The 26,507-nt window shown below is 35.2% G+C and overlaps 1 long non-coding RNA gene across 1 annotated transcript; it reads left to right on the top strand.

Moving 5' to 3' along the window:
- The first annotated feature begins 7,269 nt into the window (after positions 1 to 7,269).
- LOC116583384 lies at positions 7,270 to 20,439 on the top strand. Its single transcript, XR_004282706.1, has 4 exons — positions 7,270 to 7,326; positions 16,433 to 16,455; positions 18,633 to 18,691; positions 20,342 to 20,439. It is a non-coding gene; the product is annotated as an uncharacterized LOC116583384 (long non-coding RNA).
- The last annotated feature ends 6,068 nt before the right edge of the window (positions 20,440 to 26,507 follow it).

Here is a 26,507-nt window from a genome sequence, read left to right as displayed (position 1 = left end):
AATTATGAATAAATCTGCTACAAACATTCACATACAAAACTGTGAACATCAGTTTTTATTTCACTGAGTAAATATTGAAGAATAGTATTATGGGGCCAATTGATAATGGCATTTTTTATTTGAAAAGAAATTGCCAAAGGGAGTCATACCATTTTGTATTCCAAGCAGCAATGTAATGATTTTTGTCCTTTCCAGTTTATTTATTGTTTCTTTCTTTCTTTCTTTTTCTTTTACATATATATTATATGATTATCATTATCATATATGTTAAAATATATACTAGAATGGCTTAAAAATATATTCTATATATAAAATATATAAAGGAATAATATATAAATATATAGATTAAATATATAACAAGTATATAGTATGCATTATTAAATATAATACTTATATTTTAAAATATTACATAAATATTTTACTTAGTAAATAAAATATTTAAAATATTAATTCATAAATTAATTTTCTATTAATTTTAAGTATATTTTAATAATATATTTGCATGAATATATTATTTATTGATATAATATTTACATATAATATATATAGTTTTAAGCCATTTTAATAGTATGTAGAGGTTATCTACTTGTGTTTTTCATTTGTGTGTCTTCAATGACTAATAATCTTAAAAATATTTTCAGGTACTTATTTGCCACTGATAAGTCTTTGGTGAAGTGTCTTTCAACTATTATACCCATTTTTATATGTCATTGTTTTGCTCTCCTTATTATTGAGATTTGAGGGCTCTTTTTTTATTCTGAATATAAATCCTTTATGAGATATATGATTTATATATATTCTCTGCCAACTTGTGGCCTGTTTTTCTTTTGTAGCTCTTAACATTTAAAATTTTTATTGAAGTATAGTTGATACACAAGGTTACATTAGTTTCAGGTGTACAACATAGTGATTCAACAAGTCTATATATAATAATCTGCTCACTATACATGTAGCTATGATCAGCCACCATACAAAAATTATAATACCATTGACTATACTCCCTATGTTTTACCTTTTCTCCCTTTGATTTATTCATTACTATCATACTAGCATTACTATCTGGAAGCCTATACCTCCCTCTCCCCTTCACCCATTTTACCCATCCCCCAACCCCCTATTGCTCTGGAAATCTCACTTTGTTCTCTGTACTTATGGGTCTGTTTCCTGCTTTTTGCTTGTTATTCATTTATTTTGTTTTTAGATTCCAGATATGGTATTTCTGTTCTTTGTCTGCACTTGGCATAAAAACCTCTAGGTCCATCCATGTTTTTGCAAATGGCAAGGCCCCATCTTTTCTTATGGTTGAGTACTATTCTGATATATTTATCTATCTATCTATCTATCTTACATCTTCTTTATCCATTCATCAATCAATGGACACTTGGTTTGTTTCCCTGTCTTGACTATGATAAATAATGTTGTAATAAAAACAGAGGTGCATATATCTTTTTAAATTAGTGTTTTCACTTTTGAGTGGTAAATATCCAGTCACAGAATTACTGGATCATATGGTATCTCTAGTTTTAATCTTTTCTGAGGACACTCCATAAGGTTCTTCACAGTGGTTGCACCAATTTACATTCTCTCCAATAGTGCACAAGGATGCCTTTTCTCTATATAGTCACCAATATTTGTTATTTCTTGACTTTTGGATTCTAGCTATTTTCAAAAATGTGAGGTGATATGTCATTGTGGTTTTGATTTACATTTCTCAGATGATAAGTGATGTTGACCATCTTTTCATGTTTCTGTAGTCCATCTGTATGTCTTCTTGCAAAAATGTCTATTCAGTTCCTCTGCCCATTTTTGATCAGATTATTTGTGTTTTTGGTGGTGTAGTGTGTACATTTTTTGTGTTTTGGATGTTAACTCCTTATCAGATATATCCTTTATGAATATCTTCTCCCATTCATTAGGTTGTCTTTTTGTTTTATTAGTGGTTTAATTCACACTGAAAAACTTTTTATTTGGTAGAGTCCCAATAGTTTATTTTTTGCTTTTGTTTCCCTTGCCTCAGGAAACATATCTAGAAAAATGTTGCTACAGCAGATGCCAGGAAATTACTGCCTGTTTCCTTTTAGGAGTCTTGTGGTTTCAGGTCTCACAGTTAGGCCTTTCATCCATTTTGAGTTCATTTTTGTATATGGTGTAAGAAAGTGGTCCAGTTTCATTCTTTTGCCTGTAGCTGTTCAGTCTTGGCGGTTCTTATTGAAGAGACCACTCCTGCTTGTCTCTTTATTGTCTTACAAGGTTTTCTCAAAGAGCAAAATTCTTAATTCTGATAAGGTCCAATATATCAATTTTTTTCTTTTATGAATCACTGGATTCTTAATTTTATAGAAAGCAATGATGGAAATAACAATTTTACACTGCCCATCCTCTTAACTCTTGGACTAACATTTGCTAATTTGATATGCATGAGTTGGTCATAGTAATTATATTTTCTAGGTTCAAAATCAATTCTATTAAAAAAAATGAGTAAACACAAGGGTGCCTGGATGGCTCAGCTGGCAGAGTGTGGGACTCTTGGTTTCAGCTTAGATCCTGATCTCAGGGTCATGAGCCTTGGGTTGGGCTTCCAGCTCAGCAGAAGTCTGCTTGAGATTCTCTCCCTTCTCTCTCTCTGCCCCTCCCTCTATTTGTGTGTCCGCGTGTGTGCACTCTCTCTCTCTCTCTCAAAATAAATAAATAAATCTTTAAAAAAGTAAGTAAACCCAGAAAGATCCTTAACTGCAGTTTTTCCGAATTTCACACTCATAGCATCAGATGTCAAATTGTTTTCATTGCCTATTAACTTCCTATTGAATATACTATCTTATAGAAACCTCACTTATAAAGACAATTTATACTTTGTTAAAAGGTAGAGGTGAGAAGATAGCTTTTACTAAAGTGGAAGACTGCTGAACTTCAATTCTAAATTTTCATATTTCATCATTAATTAGTATTATGGTTTGGATTCTCCATTAATTTCATCATATCAAGTAATACAGAAAAAAAGTCAAGAAATAGAAATACTAAAGTTTCCATTTATTATTTAAAATAATATATATCCTACATGTGAACAATTTCCCCATAAATCATCAAATATTAGCTGTAATAAAGATTGTATAAGTTTGAAAGTTGGTTTATTAAATTTAACTTCTTTGATTAAAGTCTAGATATTCGTGAGGAACTCCTAAACTGTCGAGGCTTACCCCACCACATTTAGGATATCTAATGACTGTTTAAAGTCCTGAGTTTACATCATAAACAGAAGAAGCTTGCTGGTCAGGAACACTGTCTATATACAACCACAGATATAAAGATACTTATCTGATTTTACTGACAACTCCATTTTCTGGAGAGCAATGCATTGATATGGAAACCTAGACTTTAGAAAGTAGTCTAGTTTTATGAAGGTTAAAGCATTGAAGAATTCGGTAAGCGGGTTTCTCTTTGATAACCATTGCAATGTCAGCTAAACGTAGAAATGAAAAGGTGCTCCTGAAGAGAATTCATCCAAATACAGTCAGAAAGTTTGAAGGAGAGACACTTAATAAAATAATTCTGTCAGGGACCCATAGGGTGAGAAAAAATTAAGTTTGGATCTGTGTAACTGCTGAGAGCACAATTTTACTTCTGAGGATAAAACGGCTCTCCTCTAGCAAGAACTATGTAGAGAAGTCTCTCAGGTGAGAGTAGAGAATTAGCCTACGGATTAGAGATATATAGAACAGAATTCTGCCAGAGTGATAAGACTGATAAAGGTAGGAGGTTTCATATTTACCTACAAAATATCTCCTTGAAAACAGTCTGCAAATAGATAGGTTTTGGTAACGGATCATGTCTTAAAGACTCCACATGGAATGTATCCTGATGATTTGATCCAAAAGAGAAACTTTAAGTCCTTTATGGTGTGGTAAGAAATCTGACTAAAGGAGAAGGCAGTGAAATTTCTGTGTTGGGATACTGCCAGGTCCTTAAAAAATAGAAGTTATTAATTTTTCTTCAGATTTTATACCACCCATATTTTAATGTAAAACCTAAAATATATCATAACCTGAGTTCTATTTTAATAGCAAGAATTCATACTACAAGAAGATCATCCCCAAGGGATGTAATTATAATCACATTTTAAAATCCTGACACTTCCCTTTCCTCTAAAAAAAGCTCAATGTGTGCCCACAGATGGTTATATAATCTCTATCAAACTCAGCTTTCTCATGAGGTGAGAAAAATTGTTAACAGCTACTTACTAATAGGTCACAATACATGTAAATTACTTTGGATAACACCTGGTATACTGTAAACATTCGATAATGGGTAGCAGTTTTGCTGTTACTCTTCACTTTCTATAAGCTTTCAGTCTTAGCCACTTGCAATTCTAGACATTAACTGTTTTACACAACTTGAAAGAAGTCAGGCAAATCAAGAATCTCTGTTTTATTGATATTATGGCACTTGGATGAATAAACACAAGCACTATTAGACTGCACATTGATTTAAGTATTCATAATTATCTGGACAGATGATGAAGAGTTCCTGGCAACTCTGGGAAGAATCAGGTTTTAGGTAAGGCCAGGAAAAGAGGGGATTAGTCACCTAATGTTCTGAGGATGTAGGGCATTTTGGTGATTATGGAACAGAGATTCCAGAATGCTTGGATTAGATTTGCTTGGGCAGTTCATCAGACCTGGTACCTGTTCACTGTGCTTTCTGAGTATTTTCATTTCAGGGGAAAAAAAATTACTTTGAACAACTGCAGCAATATAAACTGGTATTTTCTGTGTGTGTGTGTGGACACAACCAACAAATTACATATAAGATCAAAATTTACTGATCAAAATTTATTGACTCAGAAAAGTTAAAAGGTATGTTCCTCTCTGACTCCAAATTAAAAGATCCTAGAAATCAGGAATCCTGAGTGATGTGTTTAAACATTGTCATTCAGACTCTGAATGAATATTTTTAAGAAACAAAACTGAAGTTTTTGTTCATATAGTGAACTCTTCATCCAGAAACTCTGTATCTTTATTACTTTAGTCTATGATAATAATAATAACAATATTAGTGATAAGAGTGGGTACTTAAGTACTTATTCTGGGCAAGCATCTGTTCATTTCATGGTTTATATCAGTTAATCCCATGACACTCTGATGTAAATGACAGTCATCATCCTTGGTTTATAGATAGGGAAGCAGGGGCACAGAGTATTTACATAATTTGCCTGCTATCCTAAGAACTGGCATTTCAACACAAGCAGTCAGACTCCAGATACAAACTGATTCTCATTTTGTTTTATTTTCTGGAACAGACAATAACCATTCATAGGAAACTCTATGCATTCATAGTCATTTTCCCATTAATCTAGGGCTTCAGTATCAGTGTTTCCAGACTATTTCTCATAGGTAGAAAAGACAGAAATAAAATAGCAGAGCTCTGTTTTTTTCTGTCAGGATTTTTTCTATTCAGTCTATACCCCAAAGTCCACAAGTTTAGCCACTGTTTGGGAAATATCCTAAAATCCTATTTTATTGTTAACCCTGGACCAAACCAAATATTTTCCAGTATCTCAATTTCTGAGATCTGCTGGGAAACAACAAATAACAATATAGATTTGAACCACTACAAATGTGAGGTTTAAAATTCTTGCTGTATTTATGAGCAGTTATTTCTGCATACAATGCTGTAGTGATTCTCATTTTTTTTTTTAAGATTTATTTATTTGAGAGAGGGAGAGAGAAAAAAGAGAATGAGAGAGGGAGAGAGAGAGAGCATGGGGAAGAGCAGAGTGAGAGGGAGACAATTAGACTCCACTAAGCACAGAAGTCAATATAGGGCTTTAGCTCATGATCCTGAGATCACAACTGAGCTGAAATCAAGAGCCTGAAGCTTAGCCAACTGAGCCACCCAGGCGCCCTTATTCTCATTCAAGTACTTACTCATGTCCAATAATTCCCCACTGCCCCACCTCTCTCATCTGAGGAAAATGGTTTCCTACTTCAGAGAGGAGCACGGTAAAAACATGGCACATTCTCAAAAGATTCTGTGTGTTTTTTTGCTTGCATGCCCTTTGCTCCTGCGCACACAATGGATGCTAACATAAAATACGTTCCATGTGGTTTTTAGATTCCTGAACAGTCTAGTGATCAAAAGCACAAACTCTGAAACTGGAATTCCTGGGTTCAAATATGGCTTCAAATATTGTTTCCTGTCTGACCATGGGCAGGTTTTTAAACCACTTGTGACTCAGATTCATCATCTGTAAAATTGGGATAACAGTTGTTCCTATTCATTGATGATTATGAAGACTAAGTGATAAATAAGTATAGAATGCTTGGAACAGGACCAAGCTCATAAGAAGTGAAACAGTAGTTATTGTTATTCTAATTACTTGTCTTCCAAGAATTAACTCTAAATCTACCCTTTTCTATATGATTCTCCATGTGGAGTTAAGTTTGTCCATTTGCTTCCATAATTCCACAATTCTTTATATTTTAGTTTTCATTTAATTTTTTTTTTCAAGATTTTATTTATTTGAGAAAGAGCAAGAGAGAGAGAGCAAGAGCCTGGCAAAGAGCAGAGGGAGAAGCAGACTCCCTCCTGAGCAGGGAACGTGACCTGAGGGGAAGGCAGAGGCTTCACCCAGTGAGCCACCCAGGCATCCTATATTTTATCTTTATTATAGCACTTATCGCCTTAAATTATATCAAACAAGACACAGTCATAAACAGAGGTTGTACCTTATCTTTGTACTGTTACCACATTCCCTTCCATCAGTTCAGAGTCTTAAAAAATTGATAGTAAATTAATTAAAATGAGATTATGAGCTAGGCCTCATTAATACCCCAAAAATAAATGTAATATCATTAATATGGAATAGTCTAGCTTTCCCAGATATTCAGTTAGTATTTGAAGCACTTATATTTAATTAATAGTGAATAATATTTTATTTAACTCTCTGGTGTGAACAACCATGGGTGTCTTAGAAAATGCATTTTTTGCTTTTTTATTTTTTATAACCTACAGAAAAAAATTCAGGAAATATTATCTGTAGATGAAAATTATCTTAATAATGGTAAACAGATATAGTCAAATTTAAATAAATCTAGCTGCATTTAGACTCATAAAAATTTCAGTCCCTATGCAATTTTGTGAGCTATTATTAATGTGGTTATTATGTATCTATGTATAGATATAAAGAGAAAATTTCTAACTCATGCATAATTCATGTACTTCCTTGAATGAATGGCCAGTGTAAGGATTGAGGCTATAATCTTTTCATGTTATAGATCAGCGGTCTCAAAGATCTGTGGACTTCTAGAAGCTTCTGACATATTTTCAAGAGTGAGTCCCAAACTATTTTAATAATAATATGACATTATTTCCTCTTTCATGGTGTGGACATTTTGCTGATGGTGCAAAAGCAATGATGTGTGAAAGTGATGTGCCTCAGGGCAAACCCAGGCAGTGGCACCAATTTATATTCTAGTGATTATGTTCTTCATCACCACACGATCACAATTTAAAAAAAATAACAGTTTCACTTCAGGATGTCTTTGATGAAACAATAAGGAGGATTAATTTTTTAAGAACCATAATCCATGAAAACATGTGTGATACAATTGGGAGTATGTCTACAGCACACTTCTGCTGGGCGCATACAAAAAATAGTTGGACCAGTAAAAGCACCAGTGCAATTGCTTGATTTGCAGGCTGAAGCAGCTGTTTTTCTCCTGGGAGGCCATTTTTCCTTGAACAAATTATGGACAGATACACTATGATTATTCAGACTTAAATACCTGTATCTGGCAGAGATTTTCCCAAAAATGAAGTGAACCTGTCACTTCAAAGAAAAACTGACAGCAGTGGTTGCCAGTGAAGAAATTCAAGCTATCTGGTAAGAATTAGAAATTTGGGAAACTTGTGTTCATCACTGTGAGTGTCACATCTTCCAATGCCTAAAGAATTTTATTTTTTTTTAAAAGATATTTATTTATTTATTTGACAGACAGAGATCACAAGTAGGCAGAGAGGCAGACAGGGAGAGAGAGGAAGAAGGAGGCTCCCCGCTGAGCAGAGAACCCAATGAGGGGCTCCATCCCAGGACCCCGAGACCATGAGACCATGACCCGAGCAAAAGACTCAACCCACTGAGCCACCCAGGCACCCCCCTAAAGACTTTTCTGATGAGGTTGACAATAATATTAATAAATGATTTTTTATATTGTATAATGAAATGTGTCAACATCAAAAAGATCCAGATAGTTCAATAAATCTTCTATATGACCAGTGCATAATTTCATAAAATCATGCATGCATGGTAAAATATTCATCCAAAGTACAAGTTAAACAGCAAAGTACAAGTTAGGCTTTTAATATAACAGAGTTCACAAAGTTGATTGATATGATTACAGATTTCATAGTGCAACTAACCTTTAAGAAACTACTACCTGTCGGGGCGCCAGGGTGGCTCAGTGGGTTAAAGCCTCTGCCTTCGGCTCAGGTCATGGTCCCGGGGTCCTGAGATCGAGCCCCACATCGGGCTCTTTGCTCGGTGGGGAGCCTGCTTCCTCCCCTGCCTCTCTGCCTACTTGTGATCTCTGTCTGTCAAATAAAATAAATAAAATCTTAAAAAAAAAAAAAAGAAAGAAAGAAACTACTACCTGTCAAGTAATGGTGAAATAGCAAAGAATATATGCAGTTATTTTAAAAGACTCTTAAACTATGTCTTCCTTTTTCAACTAAAAACCTGTATGAGGTCATATTTTCTTCATATATTTCAACTAAATATATTTCAATAGATGAAATGCAGAAGCAGATATAAAAACAATGGTAAACATTAACCATTAAGACAGGCATTTAAAAGGATTTGTAAATATGTAAAAGCATTTACAAGTGTAAAAAGTCACTATTCTTGCCAAATATTCTTCTTTGGTTTGGAGAACGCAGATATTTTTCATAAACCTATGTTATTTATACTCACTTCTCATGGTGATATGATTGCTATTTTAAAATTAATATCTCCCTTTAAATTTATAACATGTGGAATTTTGACAGATATAAACCATATTAACAAAAGCTCTTTGGGAGTCCTTAGTTTTTAAGAGTATAAATGGGTCCTGAGATCAGTGTGTTTGAGAAATGCTGCTATAAACAAATAGTTTGGTTAGCATAGCTAAAGCATACAGAAGGAGAAATCTATTTAGGCTGCATGAAAGTTCTATCCATACCCATATATGTTTTGCAAAAGAAGGTGGAACACTTAGTGTAAAAGGTTCTTTAATGAAACTGTCTCTTGTCAAGTTCACATGTGTGTCCAAGCACAGTCTCCAAGTGCCACTACAATCACACAGAAGAAGACACTATTCTTATTTGTGCCCATTAAATGTAAAGTATGAAAGCTGGGTCCTGTGTTCCAAATTCTGTACCGCTGGGAAAAAAAAAAAAAAAACTGGAGCACTACAAAGATCCTTGTACACAAGACTGTTTCTCATTAACTATCTACTTTATGCGGAGTTTTTTAAATCAATTAGACATACAAAGAAAGATTTCACTGATAGGCTGACCTGAGCACAGACAGAAGAAAATGTGTTTTGTCTTAGAGAAAGAAATTGTTAATTTGAGAAAGACAATGTATACTGGGGTGCCTGGGTAGCTCAGTCAGTTAAGCAGCTGCCTTCAGCTCAGCTCAGAATCTCAGGGTCCTGGGATAGAGTCCTGCATTGGGCTCCTTGCTCAGCAGGGAGTCTGCTTCTCCCTCTGATACTCTCCCCTTCATGATCTCTCTCTCTTTCTCTCCCTCCCTCCCTCAAATAAATAAATGAAAATCTTAAAAAATAAATGTACACTATGAGAGAATTCTTCAAGGTGAAATTATAAAGGTATACTTTGGAATTTTTAGTATCTAAGAAATACCGTGTTATAAAATACGGGCATCATAAAACCTGGAAGGGTTAAAATGGACACAAGCTGCTACAGAAATTTTGTTATCCATTTCCCCAGCCTCCCCTCCATTTCCTGCTTTGTGTTCTTTTTAAAGGAAACCACTTCAAGGATGTAAAGGCTAGTTTTTGATGTCAAAGTGACACTTCCCTTGTTTCTTTTGAATGAGCAGAGGCCTGGAAATTTCATTAGTCCCTCATTAGGGTTTTCAAAAAGTTCAGCTATTGATTTCATAAAATTCCTTTCCTGAATTTTTCTGTAAATGTATACAATAGCTCCTAACATATCCTCCTCCAGGAAGGCAGACACTCAACTAGCAATCTGACCTTTAGAATTCCTAAATGATGTAAGAGAGAAGGAATTATAGCACATATGGATAAATCATTATCAAAAATAGTCACGGTTGATTTCTTTCTTTCTTTCTTTCTTTCTTGATGATGGAGAGCAATGGGCTTCACATGTGGCACAGGGATAACACAAGTACTACATATTGGTTTCTAAATAATAATAGCAATTAAAGTTGCTCGTTAACAACATTAGTCCCTATGTGTATGTTAAGGGTTTATAAAGGTTCTTGAACACTTTGGGGTCAAAAGGATAATAATTGTCCATATGTGAAAGAAAAGCTGTACAAGCAACCTTTCTGCAAGTTTTTCTTTCTACAAACTATTGAAGACAAAATTCATAATCTAATGCCTTCCAGTTTTCTACATTCTTGATTTTGATCCCTACCTAGAATAGTTTTTGGCTTCAGCATACTCTTCTGTTAATAAAAATAGCAATACCACAGTCACTAATATGAAAGATACAATGCAGATTAAGAGTTAGCAATTCAAATATTAATTAATCCTCTAATCTGTTCCCAAACAAACCTAAGACCAAAAAAAAAGTCATAGTAGAATTAGGAAACAATATATATTTAGAATTCCAGTTAAAGTACAGGTAAGAGCAGAAGATTGGAAAATAAAAGATCAGAATATGGGGCGCCTGGGTGGCTCAGTGGGTTAAGTCTCTGCCTTTGGCTCAGGTCATGATCTCAGGGTCCTGGGATCGAGCCCCGCATCAGGCTTTCTGCTCAGCAGGGAGCCTGCTTTCCCCTCTCTCTGCCTACCTCTCTGCCTACTTGTGATCTCTGTCTGTCAAATAAATAAATAAAATCTTTGAAAAAAAATCAGAATATGAGTGTTAGTTCTAAAAGTTCTGCTTTCTTCATTTAAAATAGGAATAAGAATACTGTCATAATATCTTGTCAAGCTACTGTAGAAAAACACCTATCATACTTTAAAAGGTCTCAGAGTAGTAGCTATAATTGCCATGGATCTTCCCTTTACCCAGTCAGATTTTCCCCATCCTTTGAGACACAAATCGAAAAATTTTTCATAAGAATCCTTAGATCCATTCAGCCCCAAAGAGCTCATCTTCTTATGGACTCAGCTCCTCTAGCCCATACAATTAAATCAGACAGTATTCACTGACTCCCTCAAGACATCATTTACCTAATGATTATATGGTTTTATCTGATTTTTCCTGTATTCATTGTCTCTCAACTTAGGTTGTATGCTCCTTAAAGTTATTAAGGATGTCTTATATTTCTTGGGGTCTTTTATAGTTTGCAATGTCTTGTACATAATTAACACACTATTAAAGTTTGTTGATTATTACATAAGTGATAGGCTTCACAAGGTTTTCAAGAGTCCATGAGACACTTCCACGAAAGTATTTAAGAAACTATAGAAGAAAAAAATTTACTTGTAAAATTAACATGGCTCTTTGGAAGAGAGATAAATCACTGTAGTTTGGAATTGGAAAGGGACAATCAGATTGTCTAATTTAAAGTTTTATGTTATAGATAAGAAAACTGGATCCTAGGAAGGTTCTGTGTACCAACCAGAATCAATAAACAAATCATCACTGATTTTCATATTAGATAACTAGTTATCACTTCATGATTTTATACAATCACTTAAAACAAATTTTCAAATAAGTATAAGTGATTTAAATATGTGCCTCATAACAGATGCATATGAGTTCTGTATGTCATTTGAAGCTTCTTGCTTTTTTAATCCTTGGTTATCATTAAGCTAGCTCTGGAGACAATTTCTTGATTATAAGTTATTTTCTTTCTTAAGGAGGAAAATAATTTCTGATTCCACCTTTCTCTTCTGGAAATGGCTTATGTGTTTTGTTTCTGAAGATTCTGTGTAAAGATAATACAAACATAACTTAAAATTGAGTATTTCACATATGTGACGTGAGGATTCACTTTTGAACCAGAAAGAAAATAGGCTAAAGAAATAAAATCCTGGCTGGTTTATAGGGATAAAGGGACAGGCAAAGAAAACCATTGATTTCAAGAATAAGAAATCTGTCCTTATTATCGTTACATCTAACTGCCGCACAACAGTGTCAGATTCATTACAAAGTCGAACTTCAGATCCTGCTCAACTCCTGTATTATTGTGGCCAATTTATGTATTTATGCTTTTTGAATCACAGAAGCAACTTCACACCTCAGAGGCCTAATAGGAATGGTACCTCTCTCCCATTTGTAAGTTACAAGCATTCATGTGGACTTTCCTTAAACTATAGCAAAAAATTGTATCACTCATCCAAAAGCTGAGAAAGGAGTTGTTTTGTTCTGTTTTTGGTGTTTTGGTGTTTTTTTTTTTTTTCTTTTCTTTCTTTCATTCTTTTTTTCTTAACTCAAACAGTGTTAAGGCTAATAAGGACATTTTAAAAATAGGAACTTTTAATAAAATACCATTTTTTTCTGGTGTAGACATTATTTCACCGAATCAGGTAAACCAGCCTACAAATTAGCCTATAGTATTCCTTTGATAAAGGCAGTGAGCTGATCTAAATAGATGGGAGGCTTTCACTTTTTCAGGGTGTTCCACAGCAGAGAAGGATGATCAAAAGGGGCTCCACACTGCTTGGGTGAGAGGAAAAAAAACCCTATGAAAACAATCAAACACCTGATAACTGAAGAGTAAAAGAATGGTCACCTCCTGGGTCAAATGAGACTGCCTTGCAACAATCACAAATATTAGGACATATTTAAATGTCTCTGTCACCCCCTCATTTACCTATAAGAAAACTTCATCTCAAAGAGAAAGAATTTCGCTGTGATACCGGGCCTAGGAGGGCGTCCTTGATCCTCTGGCAAACGTTTTGGCTGATAAGTGAGGTGTTCTTTCCAAGAAATCACAAGGACGCCCAGGCATCTCTCACTCTTTTAAGGACCAGATAGCGAACCTGTCTTGCGTACCAGCACTGTGCCGTGCACTCCGTCTTCCCAGACCCAGTGAGAGGAGCTGGGGAGCGCGGGGGATCCGGGTTTTCTTCAGATGGGGCTGAGAAATAGCCCCATCTTCTTCATTTTTTCATATGGGGTTTGCATATTCTCTGCAAGGCTGGCAGCCAGAGTAAGTTTCCTGAGATAAAACAACTGATTTCACTTCCAAATGCTCCTATGAATTCAGTCAAAGAATGAGAGAAACGGCTGTAATAGGAAAGACACTGAATCCTCCCTTTAGAATAGTAGATTCAAGTTCAGCTCTGCCATTTATTGCTAGTCTCCTGCCGCCCCAGCCCCTGGCCCTCCATCCGTACCCTCTTGTAGGGAAATGCAATTTAACCTCTCTAGGCGTCATCTTCTGAACTGAAAATGTACAATAAAGCCTTCTGTAAGCAGTCACACAGTTGTTAGAATTAAATGAGAAAAATCAATGTAAAACACTGTATATTTTTAAATACATTGCAAACAACAGTTATTACCAAGTTATTACCATAAAAGAGACAAGAGACTCTATTTCAGAAATATCACTTGATCAAATATTGCACAAATATATTTTAAAGAAGGTTAATATTTTTAATAACTTATACTGGCTTGGTTTAATAAGCTGAGAATTTATTATTTTTGCTCATTAAATGTATGCCTTACTGATGATCATAAGAATAAATGAAAAATAATACAGAATGACATGGAGAAGTTGCAAATAATGACGTACATACCCATTTAAAACATATTTAAAGTTATATACAATTAGATAGGAAAAGAAATGTTATATTTTATATTCTGTTAAAATTAAAGTTTGACCTTAAAATAGAAAAGAATAAAATAAAAATGTTCCAATTTCTAAAAGAAACAATTTAAGAAACATTTGGTATGTGATTCTCCATGATTAGCTCCTCATAAAAGTATGTACGTTGCAATTATAATGTGTACTATCAAAGACCATATCCTGGGTTTCCCATCAAAATCATCACATTTACCTTTGGAGACAGAAATATAGTATTGCCACTTGCAACAACATAGATGGAACCAGAGGGTATTAATCTGAGCAAAATAAGTCAATCAGAGAAACACAATTATCCTATGATCTCTCCGATATGAGGAATTTGAGAGGCAGGGCAGGGGGTCATGGGGGAAGGGAGGGAAAAAATGAAACAAGATGGGATCAGGAGAGAGATAAACCATAAGAGACTCTTAATCTCAGGAAACAAACTGAGGGTTGCTGGGAGCTAGGGGTTAGGGAGAGAGTGGCTGGGTCATGGACATTGGGGAGGGTATGTGCTATGGTGAGTGCTGTGAAATGTGTAAGCCTGATGATTCACAGACCTGTACCCCTGGGGCAAATAATATATGTTAATTAAAAAAAAGATAAATACATTTAAGTGTGGCCTTGTACAAAGGGAAACATCAGGGTGAAAATGATGCCCCTTTTCTGATTATCCCCTTGATGAAGGTAAAAAAAGTTTTCTACTATGGCAAAGAAGCCTAACTCAAATGTGAAATGCTTGGCTGTTTTGTTTGGAACCCACATTTTCATTTTGCAGCCATAGCAAGATTGATGAAATTCTGGCTGGTGAGTGTAAGGGGGAAAGATAAGCCCTTATGTCAAGAGTTTCTGCTAACCTTGCTACATTTAGTATCAGAGAGTGGAGATTTGCAGCTTACTGAATTCTGAAGCCAAGAAAATGAGATGGAAGAAAAAAAATTTAAAGAAAAACTACAGGCATTCTGTTTTAGTAATCTTGTCTGCTTCCAGGGCACTAGATATCTATAATAGGATTAACTTCAAGACAGTTTTAATAAACAGAATTATTAAGTTATTGGGTTCATGTTATATCTTATATACACAGGCACATTTTTCTTTGGTTTAATTGGGGATTGGGATTTCAGTCTGGTAGAAGGTCTCCTAAATGTAATAATAATAGAGTTAAAGGAAATTCTCCTCATCAAACCCTCTCCTCTGTCCCAGCCAACTGCTTCTTAATGAAGATACTTCTATTTGTTTGATATAAGGATATTTTTAGCCATCCTATATTAAGTAGGACAACGCAAAGAACTGAACTAAGTCTGGAGTTCAGATAGACCTACATTTTACTCTAAAATTACTGCCTCCACACTTCTCTAAATTCACAACCTTAAATAACTCCTCAGAGCCTCAGTTTCTCATCAAACCCCAAACTATTAATAATTACCAGTCATAGTTCTTGGCCGTAAGAAACACTTTGCCTGATTAATGAGAAAATTGGCCTAATGATAATAGTGGATCATTATGGAAATTTCTGTGTGCCATGGAATCTTCAAAATCCCCCCCCGACACTGGACCCCACCTTATTATCACCTTATTATTGTTATTTCCTGAGACAGAGGAGGAAACTGAAGCATATAGAGATTAAGTTACTTGTCCAAGGTGACACACCTAGGAAGTGGCCCATCTAGACCTATGCTCTTAACTCATACTCTAAACTGAGCAGTTTATTAAAATAATACTAGGTGACTCACAGAAATATTAGCCTCAAGGCAAGTGGTAAAAACAATGCTCAAAACCATGCTGATGAGGACTTTGCTGCGCCATCACACCCCAGCTCTGAGCCTGTAAGCTCGGCCATTGTAACTTATCTACAACTTCCAACTCTGCACCCCCGAGGATCCTAGCAGCTGCTGTTGCTTCTTCCGTCCCAGAAAATGAGAGGCAAAGCTCCCCCCGCCCCCAGCTCAGGCTCTGGTGAGACAGGATATGAACAAGGACGGCTGGAAAGGGCTTCTGCCTTGTTTAGCTCCTCTAGGCAAGAACCTATCCTGTTTCCAGCCGGAAATCAGAAGGCCAGGGATTCTCCTAACACAGAAACTCTCTTAAATGTTGGGAAAGCGAAACCAATAACAAAACCCTACTTTAATTGTTCCAAAGATTAATAGACAATATACGTAAAGGGCCGACTGTTTAGTGATTAATTATGTTCTGCTGTCATCCCACCTCAGTTCACACCTCAGTTTGTCCCTTACTACTTGTGTGACTTTTGAGAAATTACATTCTCTCACTAAGTTATTTGTTTCATTGTATGTTTTTTTTGTGCATTAAACAAAATAAAGCATGTAATTAACTGTATTAAACACTCCAGATATACATATAAAGTAAATCTAGATATGCCAATGTAATATTAAAAAAACTGGTTACTTTAAAAAATGAAAATTAAAATACTGATTATTTCTTTACCAGGTGACAGAATTTCTCTGATTTAGGTAAGTACAAAGTTCTAATCTTTTTTTTCCCCAAATAATTGGAAATATTCCATTAAAAATTTAGATCCATTTCTAATCAATATTTTAGAGTTGAAAGAAGCAGAATATTATAATAGAATTGGCAAATTTAGGTCTTAAAGTTACTATTCAATTTGAAGCTAGACACTCTTCTTGTCTAATAAGACCTAATGTACATTAATACTTGAGACAGAAATCAGAATATAATCCAGGAGTTTAAGATTTTTGAGTTGCTCGCTATACCAGGCAAAAGCAGCACAAAAGTATAAATCCAGCAGACACCTATTCTTACAAGAATATAGCAAATTGACACTTGAAATGACAAATCTCTCTCCTAGAGAAAGCTCTTGACGGATGTGCTGTTGGTCTTTGTCCTTGGCCTTGGCTTATTCAGTATTTATATCAGTAACTGGGGTGTACATATACAGAAAATCCTTATCAAGTTTAGGATTAATACAACACTGAAAATTATGAAGAAGTTCTACCTACTGTAAGCATTCAACACAAAAAAATGAAGTTAAGCAGGGATAAATAAAAGGTTCTATATTTCTAAACAAAACATTCAATTACACAAGTATTTATGTATTATATATGTAAAGACATAACCTGTTTTGGATACAATACAGATCAGTCGCAAATTAACACAAAGCAGGGGCAGAAAGGAAGGGTCTACAACCTAAAGTAGATAACCCTGGTGACATCAGAACTAACCCAGATGTAAATATGAACTTCAAAGGAAAAATCAGTACATCAAAGCATAGTCTCCAGAGTATGGCAAACCCTGTCCTAACAGTAAGAATTGTGACCTTCAGGCTTCATCTAAAGGAATAGGAGGCAGCAGTAAACCTTCAAGTAGCTGAGGAAAAACAGAAAAGCACTCTCTTCATTAAGAAAAATACAAGGAAAAGGCATGGCCAATTAGCAGTACCTAGAAAATGAACTTTAAGGCAAAACCAGTAAACAACATGTACATTTGAATGAGTTGCTTTAAATTATAAATGTATGATTAGTCCCTATTAATTAAACATTACATGTGATTTAGAAGAGTGATGCTTTTGATATATTTTGCCACTTTAAAAAAAAAAACCACACACACTTGACATTTTAGCTTGCGCCATGGTTTAAGAGATAGGAGTTGTTGCATTCAGAGAAGAAGACAGTGATAGCAAATACCATCCACATTAGCCATTATTGAAAAGATTAACAATGTTTGGTTTGGACAAAGGATAACTCACATTATAACTGTGTTTATCTAATATGTGAAGCATGATCATTTATAAAACACATTAGATTGTTTTGATCTGGTGTTAGATTGTATGACTAAAATAGATGAGATGGTGAAAAAGGCTACTGGCTCATACCTAGTAAAATAAAATGTTTGTATGTTTGGTGTTTTATATTTAAAATACTATACAGGGGTGCCTGGGTGGCTCAGTTGTTAAGCATCTGCCTTTGGCTCAGGTCATGATCTCAGGGTCCTGGGATCGAGACCCACATTGGGCTCTCTGCTAACCGGGAATCCTGCTTCTCTCTCTCCCAATCCACCTTCTTGTGTTCCCTCTCTCAATGTGTCTCCCTTGTCAAATAAATAAATCAATAAATAATCTTAAAAAATAATAAAATAAAATAAGATATTATACAAAGAATACAAGCATCTATCCTCTTTATTAAAATACTCAAATAATAAGTATGCGAAAGTAAAATGAGACCCATTTTTCAACATTCTAAATTACTTTCTTTTTCTGTTTTGTTGTACAGAAGTTTTGTATTTGTAAACATTGATCCTCTTACTTGAGCATTCTGAGTTTGGGGACTTTTAAGTAAAATGTATTATAATTTTATTGTTAAAAGTATTATAATTTTAATGCTAAAATTATAATACTTCCATAGTTTTAGATTTAGCTCCATGATTCAAAAAGTGTTATTTAATTTTGTGAGATTGCCATACATCTTTATTTTTTTAAAAGATGCATTTATTTATTAGAGGGAGGAGAGGCAGAGGGAAAAGGAAAGAATCCTCCAGCAGACTACCTGCCTAGCATGGAGCCTGACATGGGACTAGATCCTAGGTGCCCAAGGTCAAGGTCTGACGAGAAATCAAGAGTCCGATACTCATGGCCACTCAGGTGCCCATGTCATGTTTATTTCCGGATTTGCAGGTCATAGTCCTACTTTTTTTGAATACTGTGCACCTTGAAGGAGGGGAAGACCAAAATTGGTGAGTCATGCTAAGGAAAATCACTGGCAGACCCTCCTTATCTCCTACCCATTTTCCATTCTCTCATTTTCCCTTGCTATTGTAAACTCAAATGTGTTTAAAGTAGCAATATCTCTTCTTAATTTCCCAGCCCTTACTGAAATTAGGGGTGGCACATGATGGAGTCCAGGACTGGCCACCCAAGAATGTACCACTTTGGCATGTGGATTATTTTGTGCTGAAGACAATTAAGGCCAAAAGACTCAAAAAGAGCTTTTTACCTCCCCACTTAATGGCCTAGAATAATTTAGATAGGGAGCCAGGATAAGAACTATTACCAGGAAGAGAACTATTACCAAAGATAACCATTCTGCACAGGAAAGCTTCTTCACATAGCATGGCAAACATTTGTTTACCAAACATTTGCTCTTCCCATTTCCTTGTGAATTGACTTCCTTTCCTCTGAAGTCCTAAACCCTTCCCCCTTTCTCCTTAGCTCAGTATTGTTTATAAGTGTCAAGTATATAGTGGGTCTTATATTTTTATGAGCCCCTTACATTATGTTATTAAATTTTTTTTCTCCTCTTAATCTATTAATTTTACTCTTAGACCAGTCAAAAGAATTTAAAAGAGTAGAGAAAAATTTTCTTCCTCCCCAACACATATGACACAGATCTGGCTACAGAGTTGTAGGGTGAAATATTGGCATGTCTAGGAAAATTTGCTTTTTCTGTATGGACACCATTTTGAATAGAGTTTCCAATACAGGACACGCCTTTCCCCTTTTGTTATTTCCTTCTTCTTCTTTCTGGTAATACGGATATGAAACAAGAATGATCAGCCATATTATGACTGGGGGATGTGTGTGAAGGTGGGAAGTCACTTCCTAAAGAAAGTGGTCTTTAGATAGAGGGAGCTTGGGATATTAATGATATTGAGTAGCTGTTGCCTTACTATGACACATCTTCTTAAGTGAAAACTTCACTTAAGCCACTGGAGTTATATGTCTGCTGAATTCTCTTACTATCACTATTAGGGATAAATTTCTAGGATGAAAACATTTTTTTATCAAAAATCTGAAACCAATCCTCCATCGTCTTTTAGATCCAGACCTTGTATTTAAAACAAAAACAAAAACCATAACAATTTATTCGTGTTTGCTGAGCTTGTAAATTTTTCAGGTTCCTCAACATTTAAATTTTTCTCTTTATCATTGTTTTGAAATTTCTTGAGAATGTGTGAATTTGTCTTTGATAATTCATATTTTGTGGCTTTTAGCAGGTTATTTATTTATTTATTTTTTAAGATTTTATTTATTTATTTGACAGAGATAAATCACAAGTAGATGGAGAGGCAGGCAGAGAGAGAGAGAGGGAAGCAGGCTCCCTGCTGAGCAGAGAGCCTGATGCGGGACTCGATCCCAGGACTCTGAGATCATGACCTGAGCCGAAGGCAGCGGCTTAACCCACTGAGCCACCCAGGCGCCCCGTAGCAGGTTATTTAAATAAAACAGATCTTATCTAAACTCTGAGAATTATTTTTCCCCCTTTATGTCCTTTGCCCAATCCTTCTGGATCTTTCTGAAGTAGATGTTGGAATTTTAAAATTTATCCTCAACGACTCTTAAAACTTTACACTTTTCATCTCTTTTTATTGTTGTTTATTTTTTAGCCATCTTTATAATAGGGAGGTCCTGATCAGTTGTGGATATCATTTCTAAGAGTTATTTCCTGGGGAAAGCAGAGTGGGCTGCTGATTCATTCACCTTGGCTTCCCAGTAAGTGGGGACCCCATTCCTCTTGGATGTTACCAGTTAGGAGGTACTTACCAAAGGAGAGCTACAAAGTATTTAACTGCTGGTGGATTAAGTCAAGCTTTCTTTTGTGTTTTAGTTGTCAATCTGCAGATCTTAATGACATCAAACAAATATTTATTATAGTCCTGGGGCACCTAGGGTGGCAGGGGACTTATTAGGTTTTGAGACTAGCCTTTCAATGTTGAAGCTTCAGGATTCACCTTGGAAGGTGAAGAGTACATTTTCTTTTACCATTTTGGAGTGATACATACCATTTCCGTACACATTTTATTGACTTCAAGTAAGTTACACTACCACTTCTAAACATAAAAGGATATATGTTGAGAAAGAAGAGAGAGCAAACATCTGAGAAGCCTACTCTACCTTATAGGGCATAGGTACTAGGCAGCCAGAATGGATATTGCCCAGAGCATCAGACTGAAATCTTGCAGCCCCTTGTAATGTCAAACTACTATCCTTTGATTCCTGAATTATGAGGAATTTTAAGGGTCCTGGAAGAGACACTTGGGAGGCTGGGGTAGTGGACAGAATTTAGGGCCTAAAAGCAATGTCCATTTAATAACCCAAAAAGAAGGGGCACCTGGGTGGCTCAGTAGGTTAAGCCTCTGCCTTCGGGTCAGGTCATGATCTCAGGGTCCTGAGATTGAGCCCCACATCGGGCTCTCTGCTCAGCAGGGAGCCTGCTTCACCCTCTCTCTCAGCCTGCTTCTCTGCCTACTTGTGATCTCTCTCTCTCTGTCAAATAAATAAATAAAATGTTTTTTTTAAAAAAAAAAAAAAAACAAAAAGAAGTCCTACAATACTTAAACAACTGGTTCAACTAGTCTGTTCCAACTGCGTATTAACCATGACTTCATCCTAGGTGGCCATATCTGTATTGCTTTAACATGGAAGGAAATCTCTGATGCCTATTTATCAGCAAAAACACATAAAGGGAGGCATCTCTTAACTTTTCTGAATCAGAGCCCTAATGATTCATCCTGACAATTGCCAAAAGGAACACTTCTGCTTTACATCCTTTGTCTCTGAGCATTGTGTTCCCTAGATTCACTCCCACCTCTTCAGCAGTCTTCCCCCAAATGGTTTGAATTGGGGATCGTTTGACAATATGATTCCACCAACTTTGTATTTTCTCATAACTCCCTTCAAATTTTAGTCTGCTAATGACAGTATTTGTAGTATTCCAGTGATAATATTGATATTCCCTTTAAAAGTCTGTGTTCTGTCATTTCAAGAATTTGAAGTGGGAAGAAAGAAAATCATATTTGTTTCTTCTGTCATCTTACTACAATGTTTTACACAGATTATCTACTACAGTTCCTTCTTGAGAATTGCTGAATTTTACATGACTAAAATAATTGAGATGCAGGTTGCATAGCAACTTGTTGACAAGCTTTTTCTAGGGGTACAGAAAAAAAGAAAAACAAAAGAAAAGTGATAAGGGGTAACATTTAAAACCCAGTTTAATATATTAAACCAGGATTAAATCCCAGTTTTGCCAATTAATAATTAAATGCCCTTTTGTAATTCATCTGTCTGCTCTGAAGTTCTGTTTTCACATTTTAGAGACAATAATTCCTACCTGAAGAGTTGGTGCAGATGATAAAGACAGTGCTTAAAACAAATTTAAGTCTTAGAATCAAACATTAAATAGTCTTTCTTAATATTAGCATAGTGCTAGAAAGTTCACAAGTCATATGATGACTACCTATGAATAGAATGAACACACATTCCAGTTTATTTGACCAGTCCTCGTTTATATCATTTTCCTAGTAAAGTATTGTTATCACATTCTTCAATTTACAAAATATCCCAGTTTGGAAGACTGGGCATTATATGATAATGCTATCATTAAATAGCCCTTAGCTTCTGTGATACTATGATTCCAGGATACCGATATGTCAATCAGTAAAGACAAATATCTTTAGTAGAACTTGGGCAATAGGGGTTCAACAATTCTTGTTCTTGAATGAGGATAGCCGTCTAATTTCTAACTGGAGGATATGTAGTAGCTAAGTGTTCAGGTGTTGAATTAGACAAATAGAGGTTGGAATTCAGATTTCCACATGTACCAACTCTTTGAAGCTGGACAAGAACTCAGTCTCTCTGAGGATCAGTTTCCTTCTCAGTAAAATGGATAGTTATAACATTCTTTGAAGATAACTGAGACAACCTATGTCCAATGCCTATCACATTGTCTGGTACATGTTAAACAGCATGGATACTTCCTATAGAAGACAGAACACAGCATGGAATTCATCATAGATTTTGGCACTTTTTAATTTGTGCAGATTGGTTTTGGTATCTACTTTGTACTCTACTATATACCCCCCAATGTGCAGCAAATCATACCTTTCAATTTATCAATCCTCTGTTTTAAATCATATGTGATATTATGTTGAGATGAAATAAAATGGCACATAATCCTACTGTGACCTTCATGAGCAAAAGAAGAAGGCTAAAGTCCATGTCCTCCAAAGACCAGATGGAATGTTTCCACTTGTTTCTGTTCATTTTACAGCCCAGACAAGATTGAAACAACAGGATCTTCGGGGTCCCCAAAGGAAGAGAACTGCATGTTAACTTCTGATTTATTGATTCCTTCCATTATTCCAGCTCCTGGGTTTAAAATGTTAGTGAATGGGATGGTTTTGTTGATGTTTCCAATCGTGGTCTTTTGCCCTCAAAGATGCATGCTATTTAAACAGGAAATCTGCCCTTTTAACACTGAAATAAATACAACTGGTGATGAACCACCCGCAGGCAGTTTTCTAATGAAGCCCCTCAAACCATGACTTTCCTGCCACATGGACCAAGGAAGACAAACATAGTTGTGAGAAGAAAATAGTGACCCTCATTTCTATTGGAATTTCTCACGTTTTTAATTCACAGAATTTCAATAGATGCCATTGCTCCAAGGTCACCTCCAGGGTATTGTGAGACTTCTTCCAGTCATCCTAAATATTTCCTTTTCTCTTCCTTTTAAGAAATTTTCATCTCTAATTTTCATGTGTTGTCTATTAACAAAAAATGCACATGGAATGCAGACTCTCTATATTTCAAACATTTCTAACCTTCAAGGATTGGGGAAGAATTAAACAAGGGAGAAGGCTGGCTTCCAGCAATAACACAGCTTTAATAAATACATGAAATATTTATAGAACACATAAAGAACAAAGGAAATAGAACACTTCCTCTGTGTATGATTTCTGTCAATGTTTCAGTCAGCTAGGTCTCTTGCCAGTATTTTTTTTTTTTCCCTGAGATGTCTGCTAAGCAGCAATGAGTGAGGTGTCCCTGGTTAATGTACTTTCAAAATACCGTCTCTCTAATTTTTGAAAAAAATTTTAGATGTGAATGACGTCTGAATTACCATTTTTATTCTGAGTACATTTTTTTTGGAGGAGTCTAAGAAAAGAAGTCTAAGGCCTTTAATAAGTCATAAATATTTGAAGACCCTATGTAATTTTAAGCCAGAAAAATAATAAAATTTATTGAAATACTATAATTATTATTAGTTATTAGAATTAGTTATGTATCTATGTAACATAAGAAACTGAAGGAGTTATTTTCTTATAGTCAAAGAGAAAGCTGGTGGGTTCATCTTTGTAACACCTTCCTAGGGATCTAGCTTTTATTTCTCTAGAGTTTAGTTTAAAAAGTCTTTACAAGTAGAGTAATTTATTTAATTGGCAACAAAAAAGTATATATTTTTTGTGATGAGAAAGAGAACATTAGCGCATGATGTATATCATTTTGATGAATTACTGACGTATAATATCCATCCCAACAGTAACATTGCCACTTATCATTCCCATATTTCATTCCCCATATAACTTCCCCAAAGTTATATCTCTTGTTCTAGCTTTCCAACACTTGGATCCTGAATTTAGGCACTGTTGTTAAAATGGTATTTATATTAAATAATTAATTCTTATACTGTTCACTTACATTTATTATACCAGAAGCCGTGTTAAGTGCTTTACACAGATTACCCCATTTCATATTCATAGTAGCCCTATTATAATGGTAAAAATATCACTCCAATAATAACAAAAGATCACTGAGATTTGAACATTTTAAATAATTTGACAAACATCACAAAGCGAAGAAGAGCAATTTGTCTCCATCTAGACACCTGGCTCCATATGCATTCCCCCCAGTCAGAAGGACAGTGCAACTTTAAACTGTAGTGTTTCTGTCTTCTTGAAGTAAAGTGGTAATTGACTCAGGATAGTTTGTGTGTGTCAATTTTCAAACTTCACCTGTTGATGTCATACACACACACACACACACACACACACACATATACTTCACTCTTCTTTTTAAGAAATGTTCATCTTTAATTCTCATGGAAATGTGTGTGTTTGTGTGTGTATACACATATATATATATGTATGTATGTATATATACACATATATATGTATATATATATGTATGTATATGTATATATACATATATATGTATGTATATATACATACACAGATACGTATACACAGATACATATATATGTATATATATGTATATATGTGTAACATATGAACCTAAGACAAGAACAAGCATCAAGGTATACATGTACATTCTGTAATCAATAGGCAGCTGCCTGTGAAACAACCTGCTAGTGCCCTACTTCCATTTTCAGGACCTGGCCATTCCTGCTTCCTCTGAAGACCTTCCCTGTGCTGTCTGGTTTGTTTAGGGGGCAGGTTAATTTTCACTTATAAATGTTTTCTCCACATATGGTTTCAAATTGTCTGAACTCAAAGACTGTTAGGTGATGTTGTGTAAGCCAGAACAGGACTTTCAGAGAATCAGAATAAGGCTGCTCCTTAGCAAACCTCTTAGAGAAAAGTTCAGCATGAAGAAAGGGAAATCACTATACATATACTACCACTAGAAAATTAGTTAAAATAATCAAAACAATGTTAAGAATTTATTCCCTTGGCCGTAAGGATATAGTAGACCAAATTATGTCTGTGGACACTGAGCAGGGGCTAGCAATAGATCTATTGTAAACACTTAAGTTTTAAAAAAAATATTACATATCCACCTACATTTTATTTCATTATTCTACTGTATGACATAATGGCATGATATTTTTATTATGGCAAATAATTTCTGTAAGAATTCCTTTTTAAAATTTTTTTTCTTTCAGATTCACAAACTGATTTATTACACAGCCTGCAGGTGTTGAAGTGGTTTTTTGTTTTTCATTTTTTTTAAATTTAATTTAACTTTTTTTTCAGTGTTCCAAGATTCGTTGTTTATGCACCATACCCATGCATTACGTGCCCTCCATAATACCCACCACCAGGCTCACCCAACTCCCCACCACGCCTCCGAAACCCTCACTTTGTTTCTCAGAGTCCACAGTCTCTCATAGTTTGTCTTCCTTTTAAATTTTGCACCTTAATTTCTACTAACTCTATCAAAATTGGTTGATCTTTGAAAAATGTGTTGTGCGTGTATATGCTGTGAGTGAACAGGGCTTTTTTCCATTAATTGATTTATTTATCTGAGAGAGAGAGAGAGAAAGAAAGAAAGAATGAGAATGAGAGCACGAGTAGGGAGAAGGAGAAGCAGACTCTCTGCCAAGTGAGGATTTGGAAGCGGGACTTGATCCTAGACCCCGAAATTATTACCTGAGTTGAAGGCTTAACTGACTGAGCCACCCAGGCACTCTGAACAGTTTTTTGTTTGTTTGTTTTTGTTTTTGTTTTTCAGTTTATTTTTTTCCCCCTAAGCTAGTCTCAGCAGTATCTTAAAAATAATAAAGACAGCATGTTTGTTGCCTGGAGCCAGTCAGCTAGCTGACTGCTATCATCTTGATTTTACTAGCTTGCTGGTTGTAATTGTCATTATGTGAATAAATTTTCCATCCAATACTTCCTTCCCCTTTAAGGCTCAAGTAAAAAAAAATTAGCTCCTTCATGAACCTTCCTAGAACCTTTCTAGAACCTTGTACAAAATTCCTCTCTTAACCTCTGTTTTCCTTTTCGAGGTTTCAGTTATCCACTGCCA

This window comes from Mustela erminea, chromosome 2 (assembly GCF_009829155.1).
Source record: "Mustela erminea isolate mMusErm1 chromosome 2, mMusErm1.Pri, whole genome shotgun sequence".
In the NCBI taxonomy this organism is placed as follows: domain Eukaryota; kingdom Metazoa; phylum Chordata; class Mammalia; order Carnivora; family Mustelidae; genus Mustela; species Mustela erminea.
The sequence above is the reverse complement of the archived record's forward strand: the minus strand, read 5'-3'. Positions and strand labels throughout refer to the sequence as shown.